The sequence below is a fragment of the Pristiophorus japonicus genome, chromosome 15, assembly GCF_044704955.1.
Source record: "Pristiophorus japonicus isolate sPriJap1 chromosome 15, sPriJap1.hap1, whole genome shotgun sequence".
Classification (NCBI taxonomy): domain Eukaryota; kingdom Metazoa; phylum Chordata; class Chondrichthyes; family Pristiophoridae; genus Pristiophorus; species Pristiophorus japonicus.
This window is the reverse complement of record NC_091991.1, coordinates 112,851,491-112,879,010: the sequence shown is the minus strand read 5'-3', so window position 1 is coordinate 112,879,010 and position 27,520 is coordinate 112,851,491. Positions and strand designations below refer to the sequence as shown.

Here is a 27,520-nt window from a genome sequence, read left to right as displayed (position 1 = left end):
TTCCTAATTCGTGCTGTACCTGCATGCTAACTCTCTGTTTCCTGTACAAGGACACTAACAACAATAACTTGTATTTATATAGCGCCTTTAATGTAACAAGCCAAAGGTGGGAAGAGGAAACGTTACAAGGACACCTTCAAAACCTCCCTGATAAAGTGCAACATCCCCACTGACACCTGGGAGTCCCTGGCCAAAGACAGCTCTAAGTGGAGGAAGTGCATCCGGGAGGGCGCTGAGCACCTCGAGTCTCATCGCCGAGAGCATGCAGAAATCAAGCGCAGGCAGCGGAAAGAGTGTGCGGCAAACCTGTCCCACCCACCCCTTCCCTCAATGACTATCTGTCCCTGTGACAGAGACTGTGGTTCTCGTATTGGACTGTACAATCACCTAAGGACTCATTTTTAGAGTGGAAGCAAGTCTTCCTCGATTCCGAGGGACTGCCTATGATGATTAATGTAGTAAAACATCCCAAGGCGCTTCACAGGAGTGTTATAAGACAAAACAAATAAATTTGACACCGAGACATACAAGAATAAATTACGGCAGATTTGGTCAAAGCTGTAGATTTTATGGAGCATCTTAAAGGAGGAAGGAGAGGTGGAGAGGTGGGGAGGTTTAGGGAGGGGGCTGAGGCATCTGAAGGCACGGCCACCGATGGTGGAGTGATTCTAATCAGGGATGCTCAGGAGGGCAGAATTTGAGGAACGTCGACATCTCGGGGGATTGCGAGGCTGAAGGAGATTACAGAGATAGGGAGGGGCGAGGTCCTGGAGGGATTTGTAAACATGAATGAGAACTTTGAAAATTGAGGCGTTGCTCAACAGGGAACCAATGTAGCTCAGCGAGGGGTGATGGGTGATCGGGACGTGGTGCGAGTTAGAACATGGGCTGCCTTTGGATCACCTCTAGTTTATGTAGGGGAGAATGTGGGAGGCCAGCCAGGAGTGTATTGGAATAGTCAAGTCTAGAGGTAACAAAGGCTTGGATGAGGGTTTCAGCAGCAGATGAGCTGAGGCAGGGGTGGAGACAGGCGATGTTACGGAGGTAAAAATAGGCGGTTTTAGTTATGCCACGGGTATGTGGCCGGAAGCTTATTTCAGGGTCAAATATGACACCTAGGTTGTGAACAGTCTGGTTTAGCCTCAGACAGATACTAGGGAGAGGGATGGAGTCGGTGGCTAGGGAACACAGTTTGTGGCCAGGACCAAAGACAATATAGCTTCAGTCTTCCCAATATTTAATTGAAGAAAATTTCTGCTCATCCAGTCATCATCATAGGCAGTCCCTCGAAATCGAGGAAGACTTGCTTCCACTCTAAAAGAGAATTCTCAGATGACTGTACAGTCCAATACGGGAATTACAGTCTCTGTCACAGATGGGACAGACAGTGGTTGAAGGAAAGGATGGGTGGGGAGTCTGGTTTGCCACACGCTCCTTCCGCTGTCTGCGCTTGTTTTCTGCATACTCTCGGCGACGAGACTCAAGGTGCTCAGCGCCCTCCCAGATGCTCTTTGGCCAGTGACTCCCAGGTGCCGGTGGGGATGTTGCATTTTATCAGGGAGGCTTTGAGAGTGTCCTTGAAACGTTTCCTCTGCCCACCTCGGGATCGCCTGCCGTGTAGGAGTTCAGAGTAGAACGCTTGCTTTGGGAGTCTTGTGTCGGGCATGCGGACAATGTGGCCCACCCAACGGAGCTAGTCGAGTGTGGTCAGTTCTTCGATGCTGGCCTGATCGAGAACATGAACGTTGATGCGTCCGTCCTCCCAGGGGATTTGCAGGATATTGTGGAGACATCGTTGGTGGTATTTTTCCAGCGATTTGAGGTGTCTACTGTATATGGTCCACGTCTCTGAGCCATACAGGAGGGCGGGTATCACTATAGCCCTGTAGACCATAAGCTTGGTGCCAGATTTGAGGGCCTGATCTTCGAACACTTTCTTCCTCAGGCGACCGAAGGCTGCCCTTACTGTTAGTAGGTCGACGACGAGGTCCAACACCGCCTCCAATGCGCCTACTATCATCTAGTACTGGATGTTGGACAAGCCGTCTGACAATTTAGAGACCATGGAGGGGTCAAGAGAAGTGGTGGTGAGGTAGAGCTGGGTGTCATCAGCGTACATGTGGAAACTGACGCTGTGTTTTCGGATGATGACACCAAGGGGTAGCATGTAGATGAGAAATAGGAGGGGGCCAAGGATAGATCCTTGGGGGACACCAGAGGTAACGATGCGGGGGCGGAAAGAGAAGCCATTGCAGGTGATTTTCTGGCTACGATTAGATAGATAAGAATGGAACCAGGCGAATGCAGTCCCTAAGGGAGAAAGTATGGAGAAGATAGGTATAGATGTAATGGCAAATCTTTATAAAACTTACTAAGACCGCAGTTGAAGTGGTATGTGCAATTTATGGCTTCACATTAAGAAGGGTACAGCACAGTTGTTTAGCAGGCCGTTGCCTGGTATGAGGAACTACAAATTTGAAGAAAGAATTGAAAATTTGGACCGGAGAAGATAATGGGATGATTTGATAGGAGGCGTTTAAAATTATGAGGGGATGGGACAGACTGCTTCCAATGATGGAGGGATCTAGAATAAGGGATACAGAGATACAAGAATAAATGTAAGAGATTTAGCAGATAGGGTTGGGGAGCTGTGGAGTGCTCCATCAGAGTAAGTGATTGAAGCAGAGACGAATTAATATTTAAGTTTGATAGGTGTTTGAAGGAACGGGAGATAAAGGGATACTGGGGACAGGTAATATGGGATTAGGATACTGCTCATATACATGGACTGGTTGGGCCAAATGGCCTCTTTCGGTGTTGTAATTTCTATGTAAATTGCAACTTCCATTTGTCTCAGCTATCCACCAACCAATCTGTGTTTTCTGAAGTCTTTTACAGTCCTCACTGTTTGCCAGGCCTCCTACCTTTGGGCTCAATTATGCCCAAGCCAGCTTTCTGGCGTATTGCCAGTGTTACGCTCATTTTTCTAGGCCAGGAATGCGGCAGAAATATTTTGCCAAAGTTTCCCCGATGTAGAATTTAAATTTGGCGCCACGCAGCGTGTCCAGTCGGCTCGGGGGGTGGAGCCTGCTGTCTGCGCCGAAAAAACAATGCCGCACCTTCAGTGCATGCGCGACTAAAAAAAAAATAACACTTTTGACGTTATTTCAATCGACACGCATGCACAGTACAGCTCCACGTTGGCAATCGGCCATTTTTAAAGAGCCAGTTGTGTGAGAGGGATTGCTGTGTGAGAGCATTGGAAAAAATCGGAGCTGCAGCAATACAACATGCAACATGGTGCAAGGACCAAGAATTTCTTACAGGATGAAGTGGAGGCACTAGCTACTGTGGTTGAGAACAGATGGTATGAGATGGACACCAGCAGAGGTCACATAAAAGTTCCACCCAAAGAAATGAAGAAACGCTGGAACCAAGTTGCAGAAGATTACTGCGCAGTGATGACCACCATGAGATCTGGCCAGTGTAACAAGTGGCAGGACCTTGGTCAAGTAGTTAGTGTAAGTAATATTTTCATTTATTCAATGGAATTGCAATTGTAAATGTGACCAGCTGTTCTTGTCCCACCCAGGAGAAAGACACCCTCTCTAAAAAGTTGCATTTTCATCTTTGCAGAGGAAGGTGACACATAATAAAAGGGATTGAACTCGAACAGGAGGAGGCCCAGTATATTTGCAGCCACTGACACCCTTGGAAGAGAGGGTCGCTGCTTTGATGGGTCCTGCCTGGAGAAAAGCAACCCCCACTGCACAAGCTGGGCCCACACTCGAGCTAGAGGGCAAGTCCTGCAAATTCCACAGTCTGGCTTTGCTAAATGTTAAGTACTGCGCGGGCTAGTCATGCTTCGGTTCATGGGGATGTCTCCAACAGCTACGCTTCGGTTGATGTAATGTGCTATCATTCATCGTGGTCCTTCAAATCAGCCTGCTGTCTGCGCTGTGAGAGCCTACTCATGCCACCCACCCTGCCCCTCCTCTGCTAACTATTTGTCCGTGTTTTGTTATAATTTTCAGAACTTGAGGCCGACCCTGACGATGCAGAAGATGATTCAGACGAGGATGAGCCTGAAGAGGAGAACATCTTCCAATCCCACCCTCTAGACCAAGAGCATGAGGGTGAGGCGGAGGGGATGGAGATGGATGAAGCCCCCACTGTTTTACTGAATTTGGTGGAGGTGCAGGTGCCGCCCATGGAGGTGCGAGCCCCTTCCGTGACTAGTGGTTTGAGTGCTGGTGGGACACTCCATGGTTTCCTAACATCTGAGGCTGCAGGTTCCAGTGGTGGGATGCAGCGAGGCATACCCAGGGCCGCACCTTCCGAGGCTGCGGGTCCCAATGGTGGGATGCGAGCCACACTCATGGGGAGGAGGGCAAGGAGAGCTCGACCACTTTCTCCTGAGGTGCAGGATCTAACAGATGTGGTTCAGATGATGGCAATGTGTGGGGAGAGCACTGACCTTACGCGATCACTCCTGGACACCATTAGTGGGGTGGGTGATGAGGTAGCGGGACTGTCGGGAGAAGTAACAGCAATCTCAAGAGAAATGGGAATGATGTCCGGGACCATGACTGAGGGAATATCTCAGTCAGCTGAAACCATGTCAGTGAACATCAGGGAGGGAATGTCAGAGATGGTGAAAACACGATCACTGAACATGAGGGAGGGAATGTCACAGGTAGTGGAGACAGTTTTGCTCAACATAAGGGATGGAATGTTGCAGGTCGTTGAGACACTGTCAGGGTGCATGAGGGACGGCATGTTAGAGTTGGCTGCTGCAATAAGGGAACATGCTCATTGACAGAATCAACTGCCACTCCTCCTCCAATCCCCACACCAGCCTCTGAAGAGCCCAGAGCCGGGCCCTCCACATTTCCGCCCGCCACCCACCCCTCTCAACAGCTGCGCATTACCAGAGATATTCGAAAGAATAAGCTTGGTACCAACCCGAGAAACACTGCGCCACCGCCTGCGGGCAGGGGTGGTGGAGTCACCAAGAACAAGCGCACCTCACCAACTGTTCCATTACAGACCCAATCCACATCCGGACCGGGGTCAAACAGGGCTAAGTCATCATCCAACCCTCTTCTCAATCTTTCTCGCTGCAATGCTTCATCTCACACTCAACAAGCTCCCCGCTGGAGTGGGACTAAACTACAGAACCAGTTGGAACCTGTTCAACCTTCGTCGTCTCCAGGCTAGATCCAAGACCGTCCCATCCTCTGTCATCGAGCTACAATAGGTGGACGACAGCTGCGTCTGCGCCAAGTCATAGTCAACATCTTCACTGAGGCGTACGAAAGCATGGGCCTCACACTAAACATCCGTAAGACAAAGGTCCTCCACCAACCTGTCCCGGCCGCACAGCATTGCCCCCCCAGTCATCAAGATCCACGGCGCAGCCCTGGACAACGTGGACCATTTTCCATACCTCGGGAGCCTCTTATCAACAAGGGGAGACATTGACGACGAGCTTTAACACCGCCTCCAGTGCGCCAGTGCAGCCTTCGACCGCCTGAGGAAAAGAGTGTTTGAAGACCAGACCCTCAAATCTGCCATCAAGCTCATGGTCTACAGGGATGTAGTAATACCCGCCCTCCTATATGGCTCAGAGACATGGACCATGTACAGTAGACACCTTAAGTCGCTGGAGAAATACCACCAACGATATCACCGCAAGATCCTGCAAAACCCCTAGGAGGACAGACGCACCAATGTTAGCACGACTAGGCCAACATCCCCAGCATTGAAGCACTGACCACACTCGATCAGCTCTGCTGGGCAGGCCATATTGTTCACATGCCTGACACGAGACTCCAAAAGCAACCGCTCTACTCAGAACTCCTTCACGGCAAACGAGCCAAAGGTGTGCAGAGGAAACATTTCAAGGACATCCTCAAAGCCTCCCTGATAAAGTGCAACATTCTCATCGACACCTGGGAGTCCCTGGCCAAAGACCGCCCTAAGTGCAGGAAGTGCATCTGGGAGGGCGCTGAGCACCTCGAGTCTCATCGCCGAGAATATGCAGAAGCGGAAAGAGGGTGCGGCAAACCAGTCCCACCCATCTCTTCCTACAATGATTCTTTGTCCCACCTGTGACAGGGACTGTGGTTCTCATATTGGACTGTTCAGTCACCTAAGAACTCATTTTCAGAGGGAAGCAAGTCTTCCACGACTCCGAGGGACTGCCTATGATGATACTTGCATGGCTTCCTCGTCCTCTGCATCTTCCTCATCATTATCATCAGCCACTCTCACCTCAGGTGGGTCTTCTACTACCAGCTGCAGCTGCCTCCTGATGGCTAAGTTTTACAGCATGCAGCACACAACAGTGAACTGACCGACAATCTCAGGGGAGTATAGCAAGTAGCCTCCGGAATGGTCCAGGCACCGGAAACGCTGTTTCAAGATGCCAATGGTCCTCTCTATGATTCTGCGCGTCGCAATGTGCGACATGTTGTATTCCCAGTCAGCTTCTGTCCAGGTTACACGTAGGGTCATGAGCCAGGTGTCTTGCATCAACTGACATGATGCGATGCATGTCATCACACAAAAGCTGTACATTCACCAAGTGGAAGCCTTTTCTATTCCTGTACATCTCGGAATCCTCCAAAGGTGCTCGCAAGGCGGTGTGGGTGCAATCAATGCAGCCCTTGGGAAGCCAGCAATCCTGACAAGCCCACAGCCCTGTCACGCATTGCTTGGGCAGTCATGGGGAACTTTATGTGGTCATTCCTCCGTGCATATACTGCAGCTGTCACCTGCCGAATGCAGACATGTGTTGCATGTTGAGAGATGGCGCACGCATCCCCAGTTGTAGCTTGAAACAATCTAGATGCATCGAATGAAAGTGCAGCTGTAACCTTCACTTCAACTGACAAAGCAGTCCTCCTGACGCTTCTTGGTTGCAGGTCTGCTTTCAACAACTCAGATCTCAGTTACAACTTCTTTGAGGAAACGCAGCCTTCCGACACGGTCTCAATCACTCAGGTGCAGGTAGGAACGCCTGTCTCGATATACCCGATATAAGAACATAAGAAATAGGAGCAGGAGTAGGCCATACAGCCCCTCGAGCCTACTCTGCCATTTAATACGATCATGGCTGATCCGACCATGGACTCGGGTCCACTTCCCTGCCCGCTCCCCATAACCCCTTCTTCCCTTATCGGTTAAGAAACTGTCGATCTCTGTCTTAAATTTATTCAATGACCCAGCTTCCACAGCTCTCTAAGACAGTGAATTCCACAGATTTACAACCCTCAGAGAAGTTCCTCCTCATCTCAGTTTTAAATGGTCGGCCCCTTATTCTAAGATTATACCCCCTAGTTCTAGTCTCCCCTATCAGTGGAAACATCATCTCTGCATCCACCTTGTCAAGCCCAATCATAATCTTATACGTTTCGATAAGATCACCTCTCATTCTTCTGAATTCCAATGAGTAGAGGCCCAACCTACTCAACCTTTCCTCATAAGTCAACCCATTCATCTCCGGAATCAACCTAGTGAACTTTCTCTGAACTGCCTCCAAAGCAAGTATATCCTTTCTTAAATATGGAAACCAAGACTGAACGCAGTATTCTAGGTGTGGCCTTACCAATATCCTGTATAACTGTAGCAAGATTTCCCTGCTTTTATACTCCATCCCCTTTGCAATAAAGGCCAAGATTCCATTGGCCTTCCTGATTACTTGCTGTACTTGCATACTAACCTTTTGCGTTTCATGCACCAGGACCCCCAGGTCCCGCTGTACTACAGCACTTTGCAATTTTTCTCCATTTAAATATTAACTTGGTCTTCCATTTTTTTCTGCCAAAGTGCATGACCTCACACTTACCAACATTATACTCCATCTGCCAAATTTTTGCCCACTCACTTAGCCTGTCTATATCCTTTTGCAGGTTTTTTGTGTCCTCCTCACACATTGTATCATCAGCAAACTTGGCTACGTTACACTCAGCCAAGAGAGCCACTCAGTCCCTTCTTCCAAGTCGTTAATATAGATTGTAAATAGTTGGGTTCCCAGCACTGATCCTTGCGGCACCCCACTAGTTACTGATTGTTTCCTATTAGTTAGCCAATCCTCTATCCATGCTAGTATATTATGCCCAACCCCGTGAAATTTTATCTTGTGCAGTAACCTTTTATGTGGCACCTTGTCAAAGGCCTTCTGCAAGTCCAAATACACCACATCCACTGGCTCCCCTTTATCCACCCTGTTTGTTACATCCTCAAAGAATTCCAGCAAATTTGTCAAACAGGACTTCCCCTTCATAAATCCATGCTGACTCTAACTTTTTGCTTTTCACCAACTAAATTATGTTTTTCCAAATGTCCAGTTACTGCTTCTTTAATAATGGACTCCAACATTTTCCCAACCACAAATGTTAAGCTAACTGGTCTATAGTTTCCTGCTTTTTGTCGGCCTCCTTTTTTAAATAGGAGCGCTACTTTTCCAGTTTTCCAAATCGAGAGAATTTTGGTAAATTACAACCAATGCATCCACAATCCCTGCCACTACTTCTCTTAAGACCCGAGGATGCAAGCCATCAGGTCCAGGGGATTTATCCGCCTTTAGTCCCATTATCTTACTGAGTACCACCTCCTTAGTGAGTGTGATTGTGTTAAGTTCCTCCCCTGCTATAGCTCTTTTGACTATTCACTGTGGGGATATATTTAGTGTCCTCTACCGTAAAGATAGATACAAATATCTTCAGAGTTTCTGCCATCTCCATGTTCTCCATCTCCAATTCCCTGGTCTGGTCCTCTAAGGGACCAACATTTACTTTAGCCACTCTTTTCCTTTTTATATACCTGTAGAAACTCTTACTTTCTGTTTTTATATTTGTGCTAGTTTACTTTCACAGCCTAAATTCCCTTTCTTAATCATTTTTTTAGTCATTCATTGCTGACTTTTAAAAGCTTCCCAATCATCTGACCTCTCACTAGTTTTGGCCACTTTGTATGCCCTTGATTTTAACTGAATACCATCCTTTATTTCTTTAGTTAGCCACGGATGGCTATATTTTCTTTTACACCCTTTCCTCCTCACTGGAATATATTTTTCTTGAGAGTTATGAAATATCTCTTTAAAATGTCATCACCATAGGCCGTCCCTCGGAATCGAGGAAGACTTGCTTCCACTCTTAGAATGAGTCCTTTAGGTGGCTGAACAGTCCAATAAGAGAGCCACAGTCCCTGTCACAGGTGGGACAGATAGCCGTTGAGGATAAGGGAGGGTGGGACAGGTTTGCCGCGTGTTCCTTCCGCTGCCTGCGCTTGTTTTCTGCATGCACTCGACGATGAGACTCGAGGTGCTCAGCGCCCTCCCGGATGCACTTCCTCCACTCAGGGCGGTCTTTGGTCAGGGACTCCCAGGTGTCTGTGGGGATGCCGCACTTTATCAGGGAGGCTTTGAGGGTGTCCTTGTAATGTTTCCTCTGTTTACCCTTGGTTCATTTGCCATGAAGGAGTTCCAAGTAGAACACTTGCTTTGGAAGTCTCGTGTTTGGTATGTGGACAATGTGGCCTGCCCAACGGAGCTGATCGAGTGTGGTCAGTGCTTCAATGCTGGGGATGTTGGCCTGGTCGAGGATGTTAATGTTGGTGCGTCTGTCCTCCCAGGGGATTTGTAGGACCTTGGAGACATCGCTGGTGGTATTTCTCCAGTGACTAGAGGGGTCTGCTGTACATGATCCATGCCTCTGAGCCATACAGGAGGGCGGGTATTACAACAGCCCTGTAGACCATGAGCTTGGTGGTAGATTTGAGGGCCTGGTCGTCAAACACATGTTTTCAGGCGGCCGAAGGCTGTGCTGGCGCACTGGAGGTGGTGTTGAATCTTCTCATCAATGTCTGCTTTTGTTGATAAGAGGCTCCCAAGGTACGGGAAATGGTCTACATTGTCCAGGGCCGTGCCGTGGATCTTGATGACTGGGGGGGTGGAGGGGGGGCAGTGCTGTGCGGCGAGGACAGGCTGGTGGAGGACCTTTGTCGTACGGATGTTTAGCATAAGGCCCATGCTTTCGTACGCCTCAGTAAATACGTCGACTAAGTCCTGGAGTTCAGCCTCTGAATGTGTGCAGACGCAGTATCGTCCGAGTACTGTAGCTCAATGACAGAGGTTGGGGTGGTCTTGGACCTGGCCTGGAGGCAGCGAAGGTTAAACAGCTTCCCACTGGTTCTGTAGTTTAGTTCCACTTCAGCGGGGAGCTTGTTGACTGTGAGGTGGAGCATGGCAGCGAGGAAGATTGAGAAGAGGGTTGAAGCGATGACGCAGCCCTGTTTGACCTCGGTCTGGACATGGATTGGGTCTGTAATGGATCCGTTGGTAAGGATCATGGCCTGCATGCCGTCATGGAGCAGGCAAAGGATGTTGACGAACTTTTGGGGACATCCAAAACGGAGGCGACACTCCATAGACCCTCGCGGCTGACAGTGTCAAAGGTCTTTGTACGGTCGAAGAAGGCCCTGTATAGGGGCTGGCGCTGCTCCCTGCATTTTTCCTGCAGCTGTCGCGCTGCAAAGATCATGTCCGTTGTGCTCCGTAGGGGACGAAATCCACACTGTGACTGCGGGAGGAACTCCTCGGCCACAGGGAGAAGACGGTTGAGGAGGACTCTAGCGACAACTTTCCCAGTGGCTGATAGCAGGGAGATTTCTCTGTAGTTGCTACAGTCGGACTTGTCCCCTTTTTGTAAAGATGGTCACGATCACTGCATCTCCGAGATCTCCCGGCATATACACCGCTGTTCATCAACTGTCCTACACTTTAATCTATTTTCCCAGTCCACTTTAGCCAACTCTGCCCTCATTCCTTTGTAGTCTCCTTTATTTAAGCTTAGTACGTTTATTTAGCCAACTTTCTCGCCCTCCATCTAAATTTGAAATTCAACCATGCTACGGTCACTCATTCCAAGGGGATCCTTTACTAGATTGTTTATTAATCCTGTCTCATTACAGGATCAGATCTAAAATAGCCTGCCCCCTGGTTGGTTCCGTTACATACTGCTCAAGGTACCTGTCCCTTATGCATTCTATGAACTCTTCCTCAAGGCTACCCTGACCAATTTGATTTGTCCAATCAATATGGAGGTTAAAATCACCCATGATTATTGCTGCTCCCTTTTTACAAGCTCCCCTGCCTCCTGCCCAATGGGCTCTGATGTTCCTCAGAATCAATTGTCTCCTACGTAGCACCATCATGCAGAAGGCTCCACTAGGTATGGCATTGTCAGTATTGCTTCCATAGTTAAATTTTACCTTTGCAAGAAGCTCCAAACGGCCGAAAGGCAGGCAGGAAAGGTTCTTTGTTCTCTTTCCCCAAGGTCTGGATGGATGGACCACACCCAGGTCTTGTGACTTCTCCTCCCTTTCTCCACAGCCCTCCCCCCCGCCCCCCCCCAACTAATTGCAGTCGTGACTTTTCCCCTTCTCCACCCCCCCACCCCCCCTCCCAAACTCATTGCAGTCTTGTGCCTAGTGCAGCAGTCTTCCGATCGACACCTCCCTCCCCCGGGGTTTGTTTTCCAGCCAAGCCCCCGTGTCCGGGCACAGGGCCGATTCTGGCAGCTGACGCTATGACCCCCCCCCCCCTCCAGCCCTGCTTGAAGGCGTTCAGTGGTGGCGTGTGAGTAAAAAGATGAAAGCTTCAGAAATCCAATAAACTTCCATGTACTCCGTTGAAAGGTTAAAAAAGTTGAACTTTATTATGGATATTCCAAGTGTTTGTTTTTCATCAAAGAGACTCCCTTCAAAACTATGGTGTCTTTCAGCACCGATTTCTCAATGTGCGCTGCTTTCTGTTAACTCACTAGAAGGTTTTTCGGGAGTGGCCAGATAGGATAAAAAATTTGGGGGCAAACTACGAAAAATGGCGCAGACATGAGGGAACGTCAAAAAAACCTAATGGAGAAACATCGTAACTAAAGCAGTTACACTGGCGCAGATTCCAGGGGGAAACTTTGAATTAAATAATTACGCCAGAAAAAACGGCGTGCCCCAAAAAAACTTGCGAAAATGACCTGGGAAAATTGAGCCCTTTGTGTTGGCAGCAAGTTTCAAGATTCCAAAACAACGATCAAGAACAAAAGTTGAGCCAGCTCTGAGCCCAGGGGAAGAGCAGTCCAATCCATCTGAACTACACCAACATTCTATCAATCAACTCCTGACCCATACTGCTACAAGTTCTCTTACACCATGCATCTGATTTTTTCTAACAAGCCTCTTGTGAGACACCTTATCGAACGCTTTCTGAAAATTGCTGTACACTCCATCCCCTTTAACTCTACAATAGGCCACCACATTGTGTTCTCCTTGGTGCACGGCCCATCACCATGAGACCTGCCTCAACAATGGATCGATTGATTGAGCCCAACTGTTCTCCCGATCAAATAAACCAACCCCGACTCTTTGCGAATCGTCCTCTGGTGTACACTTTATCATGCTATAATACCTACTTTCACCCTATAATGCTGTTAAGCGTTCCATGTCTTCTATCACATTCCTAACCACGGTTGTGCAACACCAGCTCCTCTAGCTTTTATTTTCATGTAAATTATACCCAAGTGGGACAAGTGGAGGCTTTGAGCATTAATATTTCATCTTCCATAAATAATTACGTAACAAAATGAATCTCGTTTCCTCTTCAGGACTTGACCGGATGACAAACAACCACACATCATCCCACGCCCGAAGGGGCCAGCCATGCAACCTGCTCAGAGGCTTCTGCCAAGCAGGGTCAATTGCAGCTACTTATAACCTGTTGAGGTCAGAGTGTAGCTGCAACTGTTTGTATATTTCAGGTTCCACTTCAATTATAGGCTCTCCCTTTTTTAACTGTTTTGTGTCTGTAACAAACTGTGACACGTGGAACTGTGATACCCGTGTATGACGGGTGTACACTAGATGCAACATAAGCAGAGCTCAAGGAGAGGCCTTAATATGGCCCAAAGGTAACTTGTAATTAGTACTTAAAATAAATAATGAGTTTTTATATACTCTGGATGTCCAGAGGCTGGGTTAAACCAAGGTCCTGTCTGGTTTCTCAGGTGGACATAAAAGATCCTATGGAACTATTCAAAGAAGAACTGGGGAGTTCTCCTTACCACCTCCTTTTGCTTTGTACTGTACTATCATACCTTTTGTCATAAAGGGCCCAAGTTTCCACATGATTTGCGCCTGATTTTTAGGAGCAACTGGTGGAGAACGGACTATCTTAGAAATCGCAATTCTCCACATTTTTTTTTCTGCAGTTCTAGTGAGGTAGAACAGTTCTACTTTGGAACAGAATTTTTTCTTCAAAAGGGGGCGTGTCCGGCCACTGACGCCTGATTTGAAAGTTTCCACAGTGAAAACGTACTCCAAACTAAAGTAGAATGGAGCAAGTGAAGATTTTTGTAGAACTGAAAAAACCTGTTCTACACATTAAAAAATCAGGCGCAGGTTACAAATTAGGCGTCCAGAACGAGGTGGGGGGGGGGGGGGGGGGGAAGGGAAGTCATTAAATTCTATAATAAATCCTTATTTATACTTATACAAATATTACAGAAATAAATCCAACCTGAATAAACATTTATAAGCAAAGAAAAGATTAAATAAACCATCTTCCTACCTGTGTGAAAGTGCTTCAGGCAGGCCTTTCAGGACCGAAGGCTGAATGGGCCGGCCCGAGACTTCGGGCAGGGCCCGTCCCCAGCACCATATTTACAGGTGGTTGGGTCGGGGGGGGGGGGGAGGGAAAAGAGAGAGGGGGGGGGGAAAGAGAGAGGGGGGGGGGAAAGAGAGAGGGGGGGGGAAGAGAGAGGGGGGGGAAGAGAGAGGGGGGGGGAAGAGAGAGGGGGGGGAAGAGAGAGGGGGGGGGGAAGAGAGAGGGGGGGGGAAGAGAGAGGGGGGGGGAAGAGAGAGGGGGGGGGAAGAGAGAGGGGGGGGGGAAGAGAGGGGGGGGGGGAAGAGAGGGGGGGGGGGGAAGAGAGAGGGGGGGGGGGAAGAGAGGGGGGGGGGGGAAGAGAGAGGGGGGGGGGGAAGAGAGAGGGGGGGGAAAGAGAGAGGGGGGGGGAAAAGAGAGAGGGGGGGGGAAGAGAGAGGGGGGGGGGGGAAGAGAGAGGGGGGGGGGGAAGAGAGAGGGGGGGGGAAGAGAGGGTGGGGGGGGAAGAGAGGGTGGGGGGGGAAGAGAGGGTGGGGGGGGAAGAGAGGGGGAGAGAGAGGGAGAGAGGGAGAGGGGAGGTCAGGTCGGATCCAGTCCGGGAGCGGGAGTCGGGTCGGGTCCAGTGGGGGGGGGGGGTTGGGTCGGGGGGCGGGAGCGCGGGTCGGGTCGGGTCCAGTCGGGGAGCGGGAACAGGAGTGCGGGTAGGGTCGGGTCGGTCCAGTCGGGGGGGCGGGGAGCGGGAACAGGAGCGCGGGTCAGGTCGGGTCAGTAGGGGGGGGGGGGGGGGGAGGGGCGCGGGTGTCGGGTCTGGTCCGGAGGCAGGGGGGAGGGGGGGGGGCGGGGAGCGGGTGTCGGGTCTGGTCTGGTCTGGTCCGTAGGCAAGGGGGGGAGCGGGTGTCGGGTCTGGTCCGGAGGCGGGGGGGGGGGGCAGGGAGCGAGTGTCGGGTCTGGTCGGGGGGGGGGGGAGCAGGAGCTGGCCGTGGGAGGAGCCTTATTCACGCAGCCCCAGTGAGGCCATTCGGCCAGGGCTAGGGGCTGCGTGCTTCGGTCCCCTCCCACACAGTTCGGCGCCTGGAGCTACTGCACTTGCGTGCCCACTGTCGCGCGCATGTGCAGAGGTCCCGGCACTGTTTTCAGCGCAGGGACCTGGCTCCGCCCCCCCACAGCTCGTGCTGGCTGCGCCGAGGGCCAGAGGACCTGCAAGTAGGTGGAGAATACCGAGGATTTTTTTAGGCGCACTTTGTGGCACGAAAAACGGGCGTCCAGGTCGGGACTGCGCCGTTCTAGGCACGTGTGGAAACTTGGGCCCTTAATCTCTATTGCCTTTCCCCTGACACAGACCTTCCCTTTTGTTCTTTCCTCGCCCCTTTTCCTGTCCCTGCACTAGTTTAAAATCGGTTACATCACCAACTTTTTCCAGTTCTGACGAAAGGTGATCGAACTGAAACATTAACTCTGTTTCTCTCTCCACAGACACTGCCTGACCTGTTGAGTATTTCCAGCATTTTCTGTTTTTATTTCAGATTTCCAGCTTCCGCAGTTTTTTGCTTTTGTATGAGTTCTCCTGGTGTTCTGGCCGGTATTGACCCTCAACCAGCTTTGCTTAAAAGGCAGGTTGTTTGGTCATTTGTCTCATTGGTGTTTGTGGGAGCTTTTTGAATGCGGATTGACTGTTACATTTTACTACATTACAGCAGTGATCACACTTCAAAAGTATTGGATGTGAAGTGCTTTGGAACATCCAGAGGTCATGAAGGACACTATATAGATGCTAGTTCTTGCTTGAATTGAAAAATTTGTCCCATGTCCTCTTTCTCTGGAGTTTCTGAATTTAATGAACGAACAGTATAATCATAATGCAATCTTCACAGAGCTTAGTTTCTGTTTGTTTTGAAAAGCAAATAATAGATGCAATAATGAATTTTCATTAAATTTAAATGCCTACAGTTAACACAACTGATTTTTATTGAGAGTGGTGAACCTGTGGAATTCTCTACTACAGAAAGTTGTTGAGGCCAATTCACTAAATATATTCAAAAAGGGGTTAGATGTAGTCCTTACTATTAGGGGGATCAAAGGGTATGGCGAGAAAGCAGGAATGGAGTACTGAAGTTGCATGTTCAGCCATGAACGCATTGAATGGCGGTGCAGGCTCGAAGGGCCGAATGGCCTACTCCTGCACCTATTTTCTATGTTTCTATGTCAAGTGTTGCTCAGAGACCTGCCCTCTTAATCTTTCCTCCTCCTTTATGGGAACGCACCTCATCGAACACCTCATCCAGCTGGCTGGAGAGACACGACCAAGTGCATAAGCAGCGTATCACAATTAAGGAGCTTGGACAATGTGCTGGGATCCGCTCGAGTTGAACTCTAACCTTCAACGGTGCAAGATAATATCTTAACTTTAAATACAAGTACCATCAACTCTTGCAACACACTTGCTGTTGGCCGCTCCTCGAGCCAGCAATCTTGTATCGTGCCCATTGCTACTGCAGCAGCTTCTGCATGGTCTCTCAAACTAACGGTTCTATCCCCACCACCCAGCTTGCTTCTTCTGAACACACAGCGCCTTACAGGTTCCCCTCCTTTGAAATCTACTCTTGCATTCAAGGCATCTTTGTTTTAACCTATTTATCGGGAACAGTAGCAAAGTGGTTATGTTATTGCACTAGTAACCCAGGAGCCTGGACTAGTGATCCGGACACAAGAGTTCAAATCCCACCACGGCAGTTGGAGAATTTTAATTCAGTTCGTTAAATGAATTTGGAATAAAAAGCAAGCATCAGTAATGGTGACCATCATCTGGTTCACTAATGTCCTTTACGGAAGGAAATCTGCCGTCCTTACTTGGTCTGACTCTTAACTGCCCTCTGAAATAGCCTAGCAAAAAAACGCTACGAAAAGCAAGAAGAATAAAACTGGACAGACTACCCGGCATCGACCTCGGCACCGGGTACAGACACGACAAAGGCACACCCAGTCGACCCGGCAAAGTCGTCCTCACAAACATCTGGGGACTTGTGCCAACATTGAGAGAGCTGTCCCACAAACCAGTCAAGCAACAGCCTGACAGTCATACTCAGCCAATGTCCCAGACTCCTCCATCAGCATCCCAGGGGTGGTGGCACAGTGGCATACAGTCGGGAGGCAGTGGTCCCGGAGTCCTCAACATTTACTCCGGACCCCATGAAATCTCATGGCTTCAGGTCAAGCACGGGCAAGGAAACCTCCTGTTGATTACCACCTACCGCCCTCCCTCAGCCGATGAATCAGTACTCCTCCATGTTGAACACCACTTAGAAGAAGCACTGAAAGTAGCATGGGCACAGAATGTACTCTGGGTGGGGAAATTCAATGTCCATCGCCATAAGTGGCTCGGTAGCACCACTACTGATCGAGTCCTGAAGGACATAGCTGCCAGACTAAGTCTGCAGCAGGTGGTGAGAGAACCAACACGAGGAAAAAAGACTAGTTGACCTCGTCCTCACCAATCTACCCGTCGCAGATGCATCTATCCATGACAGCATTGATCACCACAGAGTCATTGTGGAGACGAAGCCCTATCTTCACACTGAGGACACCCTCCATCGTGTCGTGTGGCACTACCACTGGGCTAAATGGGATAGATTCAGAACAGATCGAGCAGGTCAAAACTGGGCATCCATGAGGCGCTGTGGGCCATCAGCAGCAGCAGAATTGTATTTCACCACAATCTGTAACCTCATGGCCCGGCATATCCCTCACTCTACCATTACAATCAAGCCAGGGGACCAACTCTGGTTCAATGAGGAGTGCAGAAGAGCATGGCAGGAGCAGCACCAGACATACCTAAAAATGAGGTGCCAACCTGGGGAAGCTGCAACACAAGACTACATACATGCTAAACAGCGGCTAAGCAATTCCACAATCAATGGATCAGATCAAAGTTCTGCAGTCCTGCCCCATCCAATCGTGAATGGCGGTGGACAATTAAACAACTAACGGGAGGAGAAGGCTCCATGAAAATCCCCATCCTCAATGATGGCGGAGCCCAGCACGAGTGCAAAAGACAAGGCTGAAGCGTTTGCAACCATCTTCAGCCAGAAATGCCGAGTAGATGATCTATCTTGGCCTCCTCCGGAGGTCCCCACCATCACAGTCTTCAGCCAATTCGATTCACTCCAAATGATAAAGATGCGGCTGAGCGTATGGGATACAGCAAAGGCTATGGGCCCCGACAACATCCCGGCTGTCGTGCTGAAAACTTGTGCTCTAGAACTAGCCGCATCTCTTGCCAAGCTGTTCCAGTATAGTTACATCTACCCGATAATGTGGAAAACTGCCCAGGTATGTCCTGTCCACAAAAAAACAGGACAAATCCAATCCGTCCAATTATCGCCCCATCAGTCTACTCTCAATCATCAGCAAAGTAATGGAAGGTGTCGTCGATAGTGCTATCAAGCAGTATTTACTCACCAATGCCTAGTTTGGGTTCCGACAGGTCCACTCGGCTTCAGACCTCATTACAGTCTTGGTCCAGACATGGACAAAAGAGGCGAGGTGAGAGTGACTGCCCTTGACATCAAGACAGCATTTGACAAGAGTGTGGCATCAAGGAGCCCAGTAAAATTGAAGTGAATGGGAATCAGGGGAAAAATGCTCCACGGGCTGGAGTCATACCGAGCACAAAGGAAGATGGTTGTGGTGGCTGGAGGTCAATCATCCCAGCCCCAGGACATCGCTGCAGGAGTTCCTCGGGGCAGTGTCCTAGGCTCAACCATCTTCAGCTGCTTTATCAATGACCTTCCCTCCATCACAAGGTCAGAAGTGAGGATGAATGCTGATGACTGCACAGTGTTCAGTGTCATTCGCAACTCCTCAGATAATGAAGCAGTCCGTGCCCACATGCAGCAAGACCTGGACACATTCAGGCTTGGGCTAAGTGGCAAGTAACATTCGCGCCACACATGTGCCAGGCAATGACTATCTCCAACAAGCGAGAGTCTAACCACCTCCCGTTGATATTCAATGGCATTACCATCGCCGAATCCCCCACCATCAACATCCTGGGGGGGTCACCATTGACCAGAAACTTAACTGGACCAGCCACATAAATACTATAGCAACAGAGCAGGTCAGAGGCTGGGTATTCTGCGGCAAGTGTCTCACCTCCTGACTCCCCAAAGCCTTTGCACCATCTACAAGGCACAGGTCAGGAGTGTGATGGAATACTCTCCACTTGCCTGGATGAGTGCAGCTCCAACAACACTCAAGAAGCCAGACACCATCCAGCCCCCTTGATTGGCGCCCCATCCACCTTAACCATTCACTCCCTTCACCACCGGCGCACCGTGGCTGCAGTGTGTACCATCTACAAGATGCACTGCAGTCCTCCTGTATGGCTCAGAGACATGGACCATATACAGTAGACACCTCAAATCGCTGGAGAAATACCACCAACAATGTCTTCGCAAGATGCTGCAAATCCCCTGGGAGGACAGACGCACCAACGTTAGCGTCCTCGACCAGGCCAACAGCCCCAGCATCGAAGCACTGACCACACTCGATCAGCTCCGCTAGGCGGGCCACATTGTTCGCATGCCTGACACAAGACTCCCAAAGCAAGCGCTCTACTCGGAACTTCTGCACGGCAAGCGAGCCCCAGGTGGGCAGAGAAAATGTTACAAGGACACCCGCAAAGCCTCCTTGATGAAGTGCAACATCCCCACCGACACCTGGGAGTCCCTGGCCCAAGACCACCCTAAATGGAGGAAGAGCGTCCGAGAGGGCGCTGAGCACCTTGAGTCTCATCGCCAAGAGCATGCAGAAACCAAGCGCAGGCAGCGGAAAGAGCGTGCGGCAAACCTGTCCCACCCACCCTTTCCCACAACAGCTATCTGTCCCACCTGTGACAGAGACTGTAATTCCCGTATTGGACTGTTCAGTCACTTAAGAACTCACTTTTAAGACTGGAAGTGAGAATGGATACAGAAGGATTGTAAATGTGGCAGAGGGATGGAGATAGGGAATCATGGGAAAATAGCTAAAGAAATGTCAAGATGCAGACATTGCAGAATCGACAGAAAAAAAGGGGGTTACTGAGAGTTGAGGTTAAACACGGGTCACGGGAAAGAAAAAGCAATCACAGATAGGAGAAGGTAACGTAATGGTTTTCACGAATAAGGAGGGGAGAATAACGTAATGCTTTTTACTGATAAGAGGGAAATCGGTTTTACTGATAAAGAAGAAGAATTTAATGAGGCTATAAACAAGCTGACCTTGGGGCCAGCTCTAATTAGGAGACTTCCTCGCCTGCCATTGAACATACTCGGGGGGAGGAGGAAGAAAGGGAGTGGACAGACCAAGTGCTAATCAAATGTGTTATGTTTTGAAAAAGTATTCCCCTTTTTGTTCGACCATGCCCTGTTCCATTTGTGACATTCGTGCTGAAAAGGGGCTTGTCCAGAGGAAGGTAAACAGGCTCTGATTGAGAGTGTTCCTTTGTCTTGACAAGTCCCGGCCGGAGAATCTTCAATAAAGGTCTTTTACAGAAAAGGCAAGGTGGTGTTCACGTCAGTGTATTCGCTGAAACAGATTGAGGGAAAAATAATCCGTATTAACAGAAGCAAGTCTCTCTCGATTGAGGGACTGCCTATGATGATGATGATGATGCACTGCAGCAACTCGCCAAGGCTTCTTCGACAGCACCTCCCAAACCCGCAACCTCCACTGCCTAGAAGGACAAAGGCAGCAGGTGCATGGGAACACCACCACCTCCAAGTTCCCCTCCAAGTTACAAACCATCCTGACTTGGAAATACATCGCCGTTCCTTCATTGTCGCTGGGTCAAAATCCTGGAACTCCCTCCCCAACAGCACTGTGGGAGTTCCTTCACCACATGGAGTGCAGCGGTTCAGGAAGGCGGCTCACCACCACCTTCTCAAGGGCAATTAGGGATGGGCAATAAATACCGGCCTTGCCAGCGACGCCCACATCCCATAAACACTTTAAAAAAAAAAATTATGTTTCTAAAACTATAAATCAGAACTATTTCATAGCATCCAGGTTCAAATCATTTTGTCAGCATCAAAGCCACTTTCAATAAAACGGTCTACAACAGAAGCCCTGCTTTTATACACTTAGCAGGTAAACGCATCAGGGTTGATCGCCACTTTAGAATAGTGCTCTGGGACTACAGTTTCTCAGTGTAAAAATACCATTTCTCAAGCACACTGCGAGTATGGAACAGGGCCAGCCAACCACGAAGGTTTAAGCTCTGTTCTGTGGGGAGCCAAGTGATCTAATTTGGGATGGTAGTAGAGACAGATAGAAAAATAAACAGGGTTCACGGCCTCCTCCTAGTCTTTAAATTCTATAATTTTCACTCCTGATCACTACGCTGACTCCTGTTGGAAAGTGTGTGTATGCACAGGAGAACATGTAGCAAGAACAGAATCCGATTCAATTGTGAAGACCCACATGGGAAAATATCCCAGGTCTCATTGTCTAAGCCTACACATGAAGAACGGCCATGTGTGTGTGGTATCTAAAGGAGACGACGAACCCCTACCTCAGCATGGGTCTGCAACTTCGGGAGGGGGAAGAGAGAATGAGGACAGGTGGGCGGAAACAATCATTTTAAATACAATTTCTGGATTTATGTGGCACACATAAACTCAGAATTAACACCTCGAAAAGAAAATTGTGACTGTGACTGCTCCAGGCACTTCAGTTCACATTAAGCCCTTTCTGACCATGTGTGCATTTAATCAACAGCAGCTCCCTCCTTACTCCAGTGCATGCAGCAGTCACCATCAATAATTTAACTGTTTACTCCAGTCTCAATCACAACAGCTCACTTCAAACTGCAATTACCCAATAGCTGGCTACAGGGTATTAAAACTACGGTGCAGATTAAACCGCACTGCTTGGCTGCTAACAAAGATACATCCTCCTATGTTAGCTTTTGCTTGAGCTTTGGCATCAGAACAGTTTAGGATTAAGATTATCCATAATGAAAATCACGTGAAATCTTAATGCCCCCTTCCCCCGAGGTGATGCTAATTACACTGAAACCTCAAAACAGGCAGACGGGATCCTCAAGAGTCAGCTCCAGTACTGTAATGAACCAAGTCCCACAAATATCAAATGATTCTTAAACTTCACGGCTCCGTGTTGTATAACCGCTTCATTCTAGTCACTCCCATTAAGATGCATTATAGTATACCAACTTTCTCATTCATTGAAGCATGCCCTCATCCATCCTGGCCTTTCCGATGATGGAGGTTATTCAGCATTTGCTTCGCTTTCCCTCTGCCATTCTTGGAGACAAGTTGCTGGGTAAGAGAGCGGCTCTTTTACAGGTGTGTGCTAACCAGCAGTCAGGGTGCACATGCAAAGACGCTGGACTTCCCTTCCATCCGTTTCTCCTCTCTGCCCACTGAGGATACCCTGGATAGGGCAGCTGAGGATTGAGAGCTCATTACGTAGCGAGTGGCGGCGGGCAGAATCACACCTTCATCCTCTACATTAACAACTTGGAAGAAGGGACCGAGTGTAACGTAGCCAAATTTGCCGACGATACAAAGATGGGAGGAAAAGCAATGTGTGAGGAGGACACAAAAAATCTGCAAAAGGACATAGACAGGCTAAGTGAGTGGACAAAAATTTGGCAGATGGAGTATAATGTTGGTAAGTGTGAGGTCATGCACTTTGGCAGAAAAAAAAATCAAAGACCAAGTTATTATTTAAATGGAGAAAGATTGCAAAGTGCTGCAGTACAGCGGGACCTGGAGGTACTTGTGCATGAAACACAGAAGGATAGTATGCAGGTACAGCAAGTGATCAGAAAGGCCAATGGAATCTTGCTCTTTATTGTAAAGGGGATGGAGTATAAAAGCAGGGAAGTCTTGCTACAGTTATACAGGGTATTGGTGAGGCCACACCTGGAATACTGCTTGCAGTTTTGGTTTCCATATTTACGAAAGGATATGCTTGCTTTGGAGGCAGTTTAGAGAAGGCTCACTAGGTTGATTCCGGAGATGAGGGGGTTGACTTATGAGGAAAGGTTGAGTAGGTTGGGCCTCTACTCATTGGAATTCAGAAGAATGAAAGATGATCTTATCGAAACGTATCAGATTATGAGGGGGCTTGACAAGCTGCAGAGAGGATGTTTCCACTGATGGGGGAGACTAGAATTAGCGGGCATAATTTTAGAATAAGGGGCCGACCATTTAAAACTGAGATAAGGAGGAATTTCTTCTCTCAGAGGGTCGTAAATCTATGGAATTCACTGCCTCAGAGAGCTGTGGAAGCCGGGACATTGAATAAATTTAAGATAGAGACAGACAGTTTCTTAACTGATAAGCGATTTAAGTGGTTATGGGGAGCGGGCGGGGAAGTGGACCCGAATCCATGATCGGATCAGCCATGATCGTATTAAATGGTGGAGCAGGCTCGAGGGGCCATATGGCCTACTCCTGCTCCTATTTCTTATGTTCTTATCCTTGATAGCTCCACTCTTCATTCTGCATTGACCAATATTCTTGGCTTCGGTGTCTCTGATCTCAAACACAACTCCCACATTACCCTCACTGCTGGAGCTGCCCTGGGAAGTTTGCTTTCCTCTTTCATGTTTAACCCTTCTTTCTTTTCAATTACTCTTTACAATGCCAAGAATTCAATCTGCTCCAATATCTGGGAAACTCTTCCCGATGGAGAGACTGGAGTAAACATAGAAACATAGAAACATAGAAAATAGGTGCAGGAGCAGGCCATTCGGCCCTTCTAGCCTGCACCGCCATTCAATGAGTTCATGGCTGAACATTCAACTTCAGTACCCCATTCCTGCTTTCTCGCCATACCCCTTGATCCCCCTAGTAGTAAGGACCTCATCTAACTCCTTTTTGAATATATTTAGTGAATTGGCCTCAACAACTTTCTGTGGTAGAGAATTCCACAGGTTCACCACTCTCTGGGTGAAGAAGTTCCTCCGCATCTCGGTCCTAAATGGCTTACCCCTTATCCTTAGACTGTGACCTCTGGTTCTGGACTTCCCCAACATTGGGAACATTCTTCCTGCATCTAACCTGTCTAACCCCGTCAGAATTTTAAATGTTTCTATGAGGTCCCCTCTCATTCTTCTGAACTCCAGTGAATACAAGCCCAGTTGATCCAGTCTTTCTTGATAGGTCAGTCCCGCCATCCCGGGAATCAGTCTGGTGAACCTTCGCTGCACTCCCTCAATAGCAAGAATGTCCTTCCTCAGGTTAGGAGACCAAAACTGTACACAATACTCCAGGTGTGGCCTCACCAATGCCCTGTACAACTGCAGCAACACCTCCCTGCCCCTGTACTCAAATCCCCTTGCTATGAAGGCCAACATGCCATTTGCTTTCTTAACCGCCTGCTGCACCTGCATGCCAACCTTCAATGACTGATGTACCATGACACCCAGGTCTCTTTGCACCTCCCCTTTTCCTAATCTGTCACCATTCAGATAATAGTCTGGGGTTGTTCTCCTTACAGCCGAGAAAGCTAAGAGGAGATTTAATAGAGGTGTTCAAATTCACAAGGAGTTTTGATAAGAGTAAATAAGGAGAAACTGTTTCTAGTGGTAGACGGGTCGGTAACCAGAGGACACAGATTTAAGATGATTGGCAAAAAAACCAGAGGCAGCACAAGGAAACATTTTTTTTAAAACACTGTGGGCTAGAATTTTCCCTCAGCCCCAAACAGGGCGGATAATTCAAATGAAATGAATATTCTCTGTACGCATCCATGGGGCAGAGAATAGAGGGAAAATGGCTCCTTTAACTTTAAATCGTTGTGGCAGTGTTTGGGGCGGCTGAGAGGCAGAAGTGTGTTGGGAGCAGGGTGGAAAGTGTCATCAGCACCGCATTGACGTGTAGCAGGGTCCCTCCCCTTTAGTTAAAGGGGACGGCCGCTGCGAGCTCTGCAGTCACTTTATCGACACCCACTGGACCATCAGGGAGAGCTTCGGCCAGACCAGCGGCCTGGTACCCGAGAGAGGGTGCCTGGCTGCCTGTTTGCAGCCCAACCGAACCGGTGGCAGCTTCCCGCCGGGAAAAGCTGTCGGGGGCACCGAGCGGCACCGGCTCCACTCCCGCGGGGCAATTTCTCTCTCGGGGCGGAAAGGGGTCAGCGCGTGCCCAACAGGTTGGGAACACGGGGCGCAGCGGGAACCCGTTTCTGCCATCCCCGGCCCAGGGCCAATTTCGGACGGGTTATACCATCCGCCTGCCCCCGGTCGGAAAGACCATACGGCCCCATTACTGCCTCTTAGAAGCGGTAATGGACCTTAAAGAGGGGGGCAATTTCGGCCCCTGTGAATTGTTGTGCACTGCCCAAAAAGCTGGTGGAAGCAGATTCAATAGTAACTTTCAAAAGGGAATTGAATAAATACTTGAAGGGAAAAAATTGCAGGATTATGGGGAAAGAGCGGGACTAGTTGAATAGCTCTACCAAAGAACCGGCACAGGCATGATGGGCCGAATTAGCTCCTTTTGTGCTGCATCATTGTAAGATTCAGACATCTCCTTCACATTCCTGGAAAGAATACAGGAAGAGGCTCATCAGAAAGGAAACCCCCCTCTAACTTTTTACTGTAGGTATCCTTCTCTGGATTAAAAGGTCTAGTAAACAAGTGTATCAGCCTGACTGGGATCATAGAAACATAGAAAATAGGTGCAGGAGTAGGCTATTCAGCCCTTCGAGCCTGCACCGCCATTCAATAAGATCATGGCTGATCATTCCCACAGTACCCCTTTCCTGTTTTCTCTCCATACCCCTTGATCCGCTTAGCTGTAAGGGCCATATCTAACTCCCTCTTGAACATATCCAATGAACTGGCATCAACAACTCTCTGCGGCAGGGAATTCCACAGGTTAACAACTCAGTAAAGAAGTTTCTCCTCATCTCAGTACTAAATGGTCTACCCTTTATCCTAAGACTATGTCCCCTGATTCTGGACCTCCCCAACATTGGGAACATTCTTCCCGCATCTAACCTGTCCAGTCCCGTCAGAATCTTATACGTTTCTATGAGATCCCCTCTCACCCTTCTAAACTCCAATGTATAAAGGCCCAGTTGATCCAGTCTCTCCTCATATGACAGTCCAGCCATCCCTGGAATTAGTCTGGTGAACCTTCGCTGCACTCCCTCAATAGCAAGAACGTCCTTCCTCAGATTAGGAGACCAAAACTGAACACAATATTCCAGGTGAGGCCTCACCAAGGCCCTGTACAACTGCAGCAAGACCTCCCTGCTCCTATACTCAAATCCCTTAGCTATGAAGGCCAACATACTATTTGCCTTCTTCACCACCTGCTGTACCTGCATGCCAACTTTCAATGACTGATGAACCATCAGTTCACTTGGAATTAATCACTAATTGAGCATGGGATCGTCCTTGTCAGTAATGATTGGTACAGCACTAACTTTATAAATGAACACACTATCGTATACTGCAACACAAAATGTTGGTGCATTCTATCTGAACACATTACATGTATACACGAGAGTTACTGGCAGGTCGAAGTGCAGTTTTAGGTGCCCACCTATTGGTCATTAGTCACCTTTTTAATAGTTACATCACAATAAACCCCTAAAATGAGGGCAGTGATAACTGAAAGTGATTAATGAAAATTGTGAAGGATCAGCAGAAGCGGGTTAGCACATCAGTAATTGTATTAGACTTAATAACACTTTCCCAATGACTCAGGAAGTTCATCCAGTGAGTGGTCGAGGCGTACAGGCCAGCAAGGTCCCATCTGTTCAGTGTTTGATACTTTGACCTGTGGCAGCAATCAACTTTATTAGAACGGTTTTAAAATTATGTTTCACCTAATTTATTTTGCTTCTACAGCCAGATTTCCACTTCCAATATGCAAGACATCAATAAATGCTACCTTTTTCTTTCATCACTGTATTTTGGTCTATCAGAGAGCCAAGGATGAAAAGCTTGTGCACTAACTCTAACCCAATGGTAGCCTCCTTATGGTATTAATGAGCTAAACTCCAAGTTTTGCCAAAATATGGGCAATTGCATATTCTGGGTCTCAACCAACAGCATCTGGGTTAAGTTGCCATAACAATTTCCACATAGGACTCTTGCAGTGAGCTGGTTCTGGACCTGGATTCCAAGGCAAAAGACCAGTCTGTTAATTCACTGCACTGCCATTCCCAATACCAAACACCATTGCACCTCATCAAAAGAGCGATGCAGATGATGCTCTTCATCCTTTTCTTGTTAATCTACATCGCATGCCCAAATCGCTGTTGATAACGTGACCACTCACAACCAACCTAGACTATTTGTGTTTCCACAATCCCCAATTCTACCTCAAAACTGATCATTCAATTTTCAAAAAACATTCTGCCTTCTTGACCAGCTCAGAAATCTTGGGGAATAGGACTATAGTACTCAATAAAGGCAGAAGAGTTTGGCACTTAATCATACAATGGGATTCTAGCTCCTGGCATAGCAAGAGTGGAGGATCACTACCTTAAGCATATTATTTGACAAGATACACTCATTCATGTGGCAATATGCCTTCAGCCACAAGAACATTGTCTGAAATGTTGCACGACTTCAAAATGGATGGGGAAATCTCAATTGCCAGGCAGACAGACCACAACACATCAAAACTCACTGCCACATTATAAATATGATTAATAACACAAGACATGCTCACATTTTAAGAGCTCATCTGCATGCCCCGATTAGATTACACCCTTGAAATTCAATTGGGCGATCCATTCGCCTACATCCATCCCGATTCACCTTCTCGTGGTTCAGTCTCCACTGCCAGCATATCCACAACATATTGTCTGATAGCTACTTCATTCCCTATGCCTTCG

General features: G+C 48.5%; 1 protein-coding gene across 3 annotated transcripts in view; it reads right to left on the bottom strand.

Moving 5' to 3' along the window:
* Nucleotides 1-27,520, bottom strand: part of capn15 (calpain 15) — a 350,926-nt gene that overhangs the window by 322,750 nt on the left and 656 nt on the right. The window lies entirely within an intron of this gene.